This window comes from Bison bison, unplaced genomic scaffold, assembly GCF_000754665.1.
Source record: "Bison bison bison isolate TAMUID 2011002044 unplaced genomic scaffold, Bison_UMD1.0 scf7180017864473, whole genome shotgun sequence".
Taxonomy (NCBI): Eukaryota; Metazoa; Chordata; class Mammalia; order Artiodactyla; family Bovidae; genus Bison; species Bison bison.
In genome coordinates, this window is record NW_011495034.1 from 13,637,426 (window position 1) to 13,647,171 (window position 9,746).

Sequence of the window (9,746 nt, forward strand, 5' to 3'; positions counted from 1 at the left end):
ACCCCATGAATCGCAGCACGTCAGGCCTCCCTGTCCATCACCAACTCCCGGAGTTCACTCAGACTCACGTCCATTGAGTCAGTGATGCCATCCAGCCATCTCATCCTGTGTCGTCCCCTTCTCCTCTTGCCCCCAATCCCTCCCAGCATCAGAGTCTTTTCCAGTGAGTCAACTCTTCGCATGAGGTGGCCAAAGTACTGGAGTTTCAGCTTTAGCATCATTCCTTCCAAAGAAGTCCCAGGGCTGATCTCCTTCAGAATGGACTGGTTGGATCTCCTTGCAGTCCAAGGGACTCTCATGTAAATAATGTAATGGAGTACAGTGAAATATGGAGATGAAAAGAATGGGATTGTTCCCATCAATTTGCAATTCTATTGCCACTAGTTAGAGCAAAAGTAGACTATGAAGTAAATATAATAATTGTGAACTGAATGCCCTAAAGCACAGCTGGTTTCTAATCATAAATACTAGTTTTAATTGTCTGGAGGCTGAGAAAAATCACGAAAAAAAAGCAATGCCTGAAACCAAATACATTTTAGTGGAAAAACTGTCAAAGAATGTCTATTAGGTTAACCTTTAGGGAGCTGGGTTTATAGCACACAAATCTCATATTTGCTTCCAAGCACCTCACATAACCACTTGGTTGCTCAGAATCCACAATGGCAAAAAAAGGCTACAGTAAACTCAGTTTCTTTTCTGATATTTGAGAATAGTCTGTATATAGAATTTTTAGCTACGAAAAGGGAAAAGGAAAAAAACAGAAAGTACACATAGAGCTGTGGAAGTCAGACTGTGAGCTAGCTGAGGACAGGGACAGAACTCATCCTTTTCATACCTATCATGAGAATTTAGGAAGACTCTATTTTGTAGGTGTGTATTCCTAGAACCTGAGAAGGCAATGGCAACCCACTCCAGTACTCTTCCCTGGAAAATCCCATGGACAGAGGAGCCTGGAGCAATTTGGAATTCTGCTGCCACCTAGTGGGCAATCATATTTTTTACTATTTATAGCCAATAGCATAATAGGAACTAGGACCATTATGGAACGATTTTAGAACGACTTCATGATAAAAACTTATATTTATGTTTCTGTTTAATTCAATACTAACAAGCATTAAATGAAAATATATATTTTGTTAGTTTACAAGATAAAGTATTTAAGAAATGGCAATGGCTAATAGAGTTTTGCCAGGAGAACACACTGGTCATAGCAAACATACACTTCCAACAACACAAGAGAAGACTCTACACATGGACATCACCAGATGGTCAAGACCGAAATCAGACTGATTACATTCTTTGCAGCCAAAGATGGAGAAGCTCTATACATAAGTCAGCGAAAAGAGACTGGGAGTTGACTGTGGCTCAGATCATGAACTCCTTATTGCCAAATTCAGACTTAAATTGAAGAAAGTAGGGAAAACCACTAGGCCATTCAGGTATGACCTAAATCAAATCCCTTATGATTATACAGTGGAAATGAGAAATAGATTTAAGAGAGCAGATCTGATAGACAGAGTACCTGATGAACTATGGAGGGAGGTTCGTGACATTGTACAGGAGACAGGGATCAAGACCATCCCCATGGAAAAGAAATGCAAAAAGCAAAAATGGCTCTCTGAAGAGGCCTTACAAATAGCTGTGAAAAGAAGAGAAGCGAAAAACAAATGAGAATGGGAAAGATATTCCTATTTGAATGCAGAGTTCCAAAGCATAGCAAGGAGAGATAAGAAAGCCTTCCTCAGCAATCAGTGGAAAGAAAGAGAGGAAAACAACAGAATGGGAAAGACTAGAGATCTTTTCAAGAAAATTAGAGATACCAAGGGAACATTTCATGCTAAGATGGGCTCGATAAAGGACAGAAATGGTAGGGACCTGACAGAAGTAGAAGATATGAAGAAGAGGTGGCAAGAATACACAGGAGAACTGTACAAAAAAGATATTCACGACCCAGATAATCACAATGGTGTGATCACTGACCTAGAGCTAGACATCCTGGAATGCAAAGTCAAGTGGGCCTTAGAAAGCATCACTACGAACAAAGCTGGTGGAGGTGATGGAATTCCAGTTGAGCTATTTCAAATCCTGAAAGATGATGCTGTGAAAGTGCTGCACTCAATATGCCAGCAAATTTGGAAAACTCAGCAGTGGCCACAGGACTGGAAAAGGTCAGTTTTTATTCCAATCCCAAAGAAAGGCAATGCCAAAGAATGCTCAAACTACCTCATAATTGCACTTATCTCACACGCTAGGACAGTAATGCTCAAAATTCTCCAAGCCAGGCTTCAGCAGTACATGAACCGTGAACTTCCAGATGTTCAAGCTAGATTTTGAAAAGGCAGAGGAACCAGAGATCAAACATCTCTGGATGTTGCCAACATCTGCTGGATTATGGAAAAAGCAAGAGAGTTCCAGAAAAACATCTATTTCTGCTTTATTGACTATGCCAAAGCCTTTGACTGTGTGGATCACAATAAACTGTGGAGAATTCTGAAAAAGATGGGAATACCAGACCACCTGACCTGCCTCTTTGAGAAACCTATATGCATGTCAGGAAGCAACAGTTAGAACTGGACATGGAACAACAGACTGGTTCCAAATAGGAAGAGGAGTGCATCAAGGTTGTACATTGTCACCCTGCTTATTTAACTTATATGCAGAGTACATCGTGAGAAATGCTGGGCTGGAGGAAGCCCAAGCTGGAATCAAGACTGCCAGGAGGAATATTAATAACCTCAGATATGCAGATGACACCACCCTTATGGCAGAAAGTGAAGAAGAACTAAAGAGCCTCTTGATGAAAGTGAAAGAGGAGAGTGAAAAAGTTGTCTTAAAGCTCAACATTCAGAAAACTAAGATCATGGCATCTAGTCCCATCACTTCATGGGAAATAGATGGGGAAACAGTGGAAACAGTGTCAGATTTATTTGTGGGGGCTCCAAAATCACTGCGGATGGTGATTGCAGCCATGAAATTAAAAGACGCTTACTCCTTGGAAGGAAAGTTATGACCAACCTAGATAGCATATTCAAAAGCAGAGACATTACTTTGCCAACAAAGGCCCATCTAGTCAAGGCTATGGTTTTTCCAGTGGTTATATATGGATGTGAGAATCGGAGTATAAAGAAAGCTGAGTGCCGAAGAATTGATGCTTTTGAACTGTGGTGTTGGTGAAGACTCTTGAGAGTCCCTTGGACTGCAAGGAGATCCAACCAGTCCATTCTAAAGGAGACCAGTCCTGGGTATTCATTGGAAGGACTGATGCTGAGGCTAAGACTCCAATACTTTGGCCACCTCATGCAAAGAGTTGACTCATTGGAAAAGATCCTGATGCTGGGAGGTATTGGGAGCAGGAGGAGAAGGGGATGACAGAGGATGAGATGGCTGGATGGCACCACTGACTCGATGCACATGAGTTTGGGTGAACTCCAGGAGTTGGTGATGAACAGGGAAGCAAAGAGTTGGACACGACTGATCGACTGAACTGAACTGAACTGAACTGAATGTAAAGATATATCCTTAGGAGCAAAGAATTTGCTTTTAAACTGACTCAAAAAAATTACAAGTTTTCATTTTGTCAGGGCAATGATCCCTTATTTTCAACTTTTAAACATTTTTTTCTTTGGGGATAACTGGTTATAGAAATTGCTTTTTTTCCCTAAAAAGTCAAACTATAACACATATGAACAAAATCTTCACAATTTTTTTTTAAAGTTTCCCACCATTTATTCATTCACTCAGCATTTCTTGTTGTAGCCTTTCTTTTGTATTTAAAGAAGCTCTTTTTTAACGCTTCTATAAAGTTGGTTCAGGATTGATGAACACTTAGTTTTTTCTGCCTGAGAAGCTTTCTCTCCCCTTCAATTCTGAATTACAACCATCCTGGGTAAAGTATCCTGTATCATAGGATTATAGTTTTTTTTTTTTTTCCCCCCTTGAGTACTTTAAATATATCATGCCACTCCCTTCTGGCCTTATAACTCAATTTTTAAATACAATGCTTACACAACTAGTAAGTACTTTAATGGCCTCTTAGAGCAGTCTAGCTTTTTATGAACCAGCTTTCAAGATTTTAGATGACTACTAGAGGAAGCCCGGAGAAGGCGATGGCACCCCACTCTAGTACTCTTGCCTGGAAAATCCCATGGACGGAGGAGCCTGATGGGCTGCAGTCCATGGGGTCGAGAAGAGTCAGACACGACTGGGCAACTTCACTTTCACTTTTCACTTTCATTCATTGGAGAAGGAAATGGCAACCCACTCCAGTGTTCTTGCCTGGAGAATCCCAGGGACGGGGGAGCCTGGTGAGCTGCCATCTATGGGGTCACACAGAGTCGGACACGACTTAAGTGACTTAGCAGAGGAAGCCAGGAAACCTTTCAAACTCAGAACATGATGTTTGTAATAGAAGTAAAGAGTATTTAACATTCAGGTACCTCTGTCTCTGCTTCCATTTAACTTTTTTTTTTTTTGCATGATCTAAACAAAACTTTGTTATTGAATCAATATATTTCAGCCTCTCAGTGTCATAATTTTTTTTGTTTTAGAACTTCCATTTAGTCAAAATACACATGGAAATTCCAATAACAAGTATGTATTCAAGGAGATAGCTTTTTTAATATTATTAATGTTTTATTTTTGGATAGTCTAGTAGGGTTGACTCTCGGATGTTTAGTAGTATTAAGCTTTTGAGAATAGATGTTTAATCTATACTTTTTGGTTGAGTGAAAGAATGAAGGAATAATAAACAAATAATAGCTGATTTTTAACCTATATAACATTCTGTATCCTGGGCCATCTAGTTTTGACCTTAAAATATTTCCCTAGATTTTGATTTTTTTACCTAGCTCTCTTGTAGGAGAGCTCTGATAATTTAAATGACTTGTGGTATTAGTGTCCTGTCAATTACCTTTAACAAATTCTGTTGTTAATCTTCATTATCACAATCATAAAGAGTAAATAATAATTTAGTGTGAATTTGTAGATGGTGGTGTAAGGAGAAATATGAAAAAAAAAAAAACTCTTGAGACTCTAACCTTTTAAAAATTAGCTGTGCCTGGATATTATTAGACTTCACATTGGAAATTAGAAATCGGTATGAGTAGCCCCAAGAAAAAAGATTCACAATAGCAAAATGAAAATTATTCTGATAAGCTGATCTCTTTATCCCTGAATAGGGAAAACATTCAAATAGGCCAATTCCCCATTTCCTAGAAAATATGATCACATGAACCAAGAGAGAGAAAAGCAGCTGAGAGAAGCTGAAGAACTGAATAGATGCATGTAGGGAAACAGGCAGTTGTTTTAAGAGAACGTGAGATGGCATCATTCACATCATGATTATGAAAAAAAATCAAACACCTTCTTCAATTGTAACTGTATAAGTAAGGTATTATATCATACATTTATAATGGACATCATTAACTTTTGCAAGACCACTTTCCTATTCATGTGTAAAGAGGTTGATGTGGGGCTCGGAGCTGGAGACGTACTGGCAAGTCATTATAAATTTCTATTTCAAGATACAGATTTGAACCACATAAAGGCATGACTGTGCCTCAAGGGTGTGAAGTCTATAGCAAATTCAGGGTAGGGGACCATAAAATCCTCATTTTTGTCATAAAAGATTGTTACTAGGAATTCTGGAGTTTGAAATTGATCATGGGTGCCAGAGGCTGCTCCGCCAAAAATGATTAGCAATTACATAAAATCTGACATTTATGTGTCTTTATAGACATTCAAGTAGGCTACAAAAATAACCTTTCAGCCAAAGAAAGTGAGAGACATGACCACTACAGATGCCTCTTCACTGCCCTAGGGGACAGTTTGCATAAATAGTACTTCATAAATATGCTTATATCTCAGACTTGCTATTTCTAGAAAAAAATGCAAGCTATGTATTACTGAAAATAAAAGGCTTTGATTGGTGCAGAAGCGGCTAATGCAGCCTGGTTTCTTCTGAATGTATTTCTCAGACTAATGTTTAGAACAATGGGACAACAAGCAACTCAGCCAGTCAGAACTCAGCCGTGCCCTGATGAGTACTGCGCCTACCCAGCTATATAAGCCAGAACTAAACCGTGATGTTAGTTGATTGCTGTTGTGCATCACTATTAGCACAGAGTAATTCAATGTAATCTACCTACCTGTGCTTAGTAACATTTTAAATGTCTAGGAATATGACAAGGGCATAGATTTGAATCAAACTAGGCAAAATATCAAAGCAGAAGACTTTAAAAGAGTCCTCCCTGCCTCGCTATAAGTTTTTTCAGGGTCCTTTTTGTAGTCTGGGGATCGGGATGTGGGGAGCAGGATTAGAAAAGGAATAGGGAAGAGACTGGCACCATGAAAGTTTTACACGATAACATCCATGTTTTAGAAAACTATTTCCGGCAACTAGGCAGAGAAAGGACTGGAGATGGAACTGACCAGAGATGGGGAAGATACTTTGGAGGTCCTTACAATAGGATGATTGAAAGAGAATAAAAGACTGAACTGCAGCAATGAAAATGGAAATTAAAAGGAATAACATGAAGAGAAGTACATAGATCTTTTTGGTTTTCGAGATCTCATTTTGAACTTCGGCTGGTGTCCTCAGCACACACGTAGTACAGAGCAGGTAATCCGACACTTTACCACCGACTTGGCAAGGCTGTGTGAACCAGTGGAGACCACTGTAACCTGGGCCTGCCAGGAAACTGTCACTTTAGAACTTTCCCTACAGAGGGACTAGTAGGGGATTGGAAACAGATTAAAGTCCCTCCCAGCTCCTCCTTTGGGAGCAAGGCATTTCCTGATGAGGGAATATCATCCCAGCCAAACTGGGAACTTCTGGGACTGTGGCAGTCTTTGCATTTCCTGCCTTAGCCCTGTACTGAGCACACACTAGCTTTTAATAATAAAAAAATGATAATAAGTTAAAATTACCCACACTTTCCACTTACTTTATGTAATAACTATTCTAAAAAGTTATATATCTATAACACAAGTAAATTAACTGTAGGAAATGGGAAAGTAAACTATACTAATTCAAACAAGCTTTGAAGGAGCAAAACTGAAAACAGTACATGCAAATTAGATGAACCATTGGACTGAGAAATAATATTGTATGGAATGGGTAAACTGAAAGCACCACAGATGAATAATAAGCTCTATGAGAAACAAAAATTGTGTATATTTACCTGCTATGCAATGACCTCAAAGCCCAGAACAGTACTCAGCGCACAGGAGACACTCAATGAACATCTGTGGAATGAAGAAATGAACTGTCCTGGTTTAGAAGAAAGAAATATAATTGGCATTTTTTTTCTATTAGGAGTTGATTTGAGTTTGTTTGTTTATGTTTTTGTTTGGTTGTACCAATTCTAGAGCTAAAGAAAATATCTCTCATGCAGCTGTAACTTTTTAAAAATGGAGAACACTGCCAAATAGTGGTATTTTAATCCCATCAGTAACAGAGAACAGAATGCAAACTGTTCTCTCATGACATAAGCCACGATTCTCTTGCCCTATGGTTCTGCAATGCTAGAGAAGCCTGAGATAGAAAACCATGTGTCGATGCCTGACATTTGGTTCTCTCCAGGGAAATAAATTTATATAACTAGTTTAATATTTCTTGGTGAACTATTAATGACCGGCTGATTCACAGAGATGTTTTTCTCTAGCTCTGTGGATATTCTCGGTGACGTGAAGAAAAATAAAATAATAAAGGAAGAAACACATTTGAATAATGGGAGAATTTTCAACTGGCATATACTTGCAACCATCAAATATTACCTATGGCAACATAATTTTTCAGGTAGGAATTCATTCTGTTTGTCATGCAGCATGTCCTAAGTATCCAGTCTCTTCTTAAACTAGTCCAGATGCAATCCATTTTATTATTGAAGATTCACATTAATTTTTTCATTTGTGTAAGATTAAAATTAAGTATCTATTAAGAGCCAGTGTTTGGGCTATACCCTCAGAGAGCTCATAGCCTCCTACAGTTCCCTAAAAGGGATTTCATGAATTAAAACGCACTTGTGCTTGGGAACTAGTTAAAGAATGTGAAGGGAAGGAAACATCTTTGAAAGGTTATTAACATGCCAGGGACATTTAGAAGGGTATCCTTAACCATCCTCTCTAAATAGTTTCTACCTCATGTCTTCTTACTTTTTCTCATCCTGGTCTTTTTATCCCTCTTCATATGCTAATCCTCACTGGACATTGTTCACTGCTCTAAGTCCAGCTCTGAGGAGTAGCTGGCATAGATAGAGCAGGGTTGTTGTTGTTTTTTTTTTTTTTTATAGCTGTTGCATGAATGAACTTGAAAGGAAGCCATTCTTATTTTACAAATGAGACCAAGACTAATGACTTAAATGATTTGCTAATAATCGTGCAACTCTTAAATCACAAATTAGGGGTTTAAACCTTGGTGTGAAAGCAAAGCTCATGGTTCATTCCATTATCACATCTCTCAATGCATGTTTCTTTAGGGAGATATGAATGTTTTCTTTTGTTGAACATATTACACGAAAGATGCAAAGTTACAGAGATATTGCCCTCAAGAGCTGGACACTTCTAGTTAGGAAGGAAAGAAGTATCTGGAGACCCAACTAAAAGTAGCTCAGTGTCTGGGTTCAGAAAAACCTCAGAGACAGAAAAAGCCAGAGGGTGAACTGGCCTGGGGCTCCCCCCAGGGGAGCACTTTAACTTGGATGAGGTCTGTGGTCCCTTGAATCTGAGGAAGTTGTGTTGTTAGTGGCTCAGTCCTGCTGGCTCTTTGCAATCCCATGAACTGTAGCCCTCCAGGCTCCTCTATCCATGGAATTCTCCAGGCAAGAATTCTGTAGTGGGTTGCCATTCCCTTCTCCAGGGGCTCTCCCCACCCAGGGAACCCAGGTCTCCTCATAGCAGGCAGATTCTTTATCCTCTGAGCCACCAGGGAATATGAGGACATAGAATAAGTATATTTCTTTAGAGTTGACAGTTTTCCTACAAGCCCTTTTTTTTCTGAGTTCCTATCCTCATTTAGATGCCAAAGAATAGAGGATTCTCCCCTCTTTTTGAGAGGGAAGATGGTAGAAATGTAGAAAAGCTCATTTTGAAGAGTGTTTGGAGAGTTTGCGATCTAAGAAATGAAGAGGTGGACAAAAACTGTGGGAACTGAGGTTGTTTTGTCTGGAGAAGACGAAAGTATGGGAGTGGAGGGTGAGGTGAAGAGCTAACTTCAAAAAATCGCCTGATGGGAAAGTCAGAAGTTTGTTGAAAGCCCTTACTCTCGCTTGGTAAACAACTGAAACGACCTGCTCTTGAAGGTCTGATTGTTGGCTTCCCCTGGAAGAGAGAGCGGTTAAATTTATTCTCTTAAGCACCAAACAGTGAAATTAAAAAAACAAAACAAAACAAAACAAAAACATGTATATATATGTGATGGAAACACATTTCTATTCAATACCAAGAATTGCCTTTAAAAGGCATGGAGCTGTTTCGGGAGGAAAGTCGTCCGCGGCGCGCCAGGGGACCGACTCTGCCCCAGGGTCGAGACTCCCGGGTCGGGGGTCGCCGGCTGGGGGCGGGGACCCGGAGCCCAGGGTGCGCACGTCAGACTCCAGCTGCGCATCCCGGGCTCCCCTGGGAGCGGCGCGGGGCGGGGCGGCAGGGGTCCCGGGAGCTTCGGCCCTGGCTGGGCTGAGGGCGTTGGACCAGGGCTCAGCAGCATGCTGGCCACGGTCGGGAGCCTCCTGCGCCTCCGCCTACGGCGC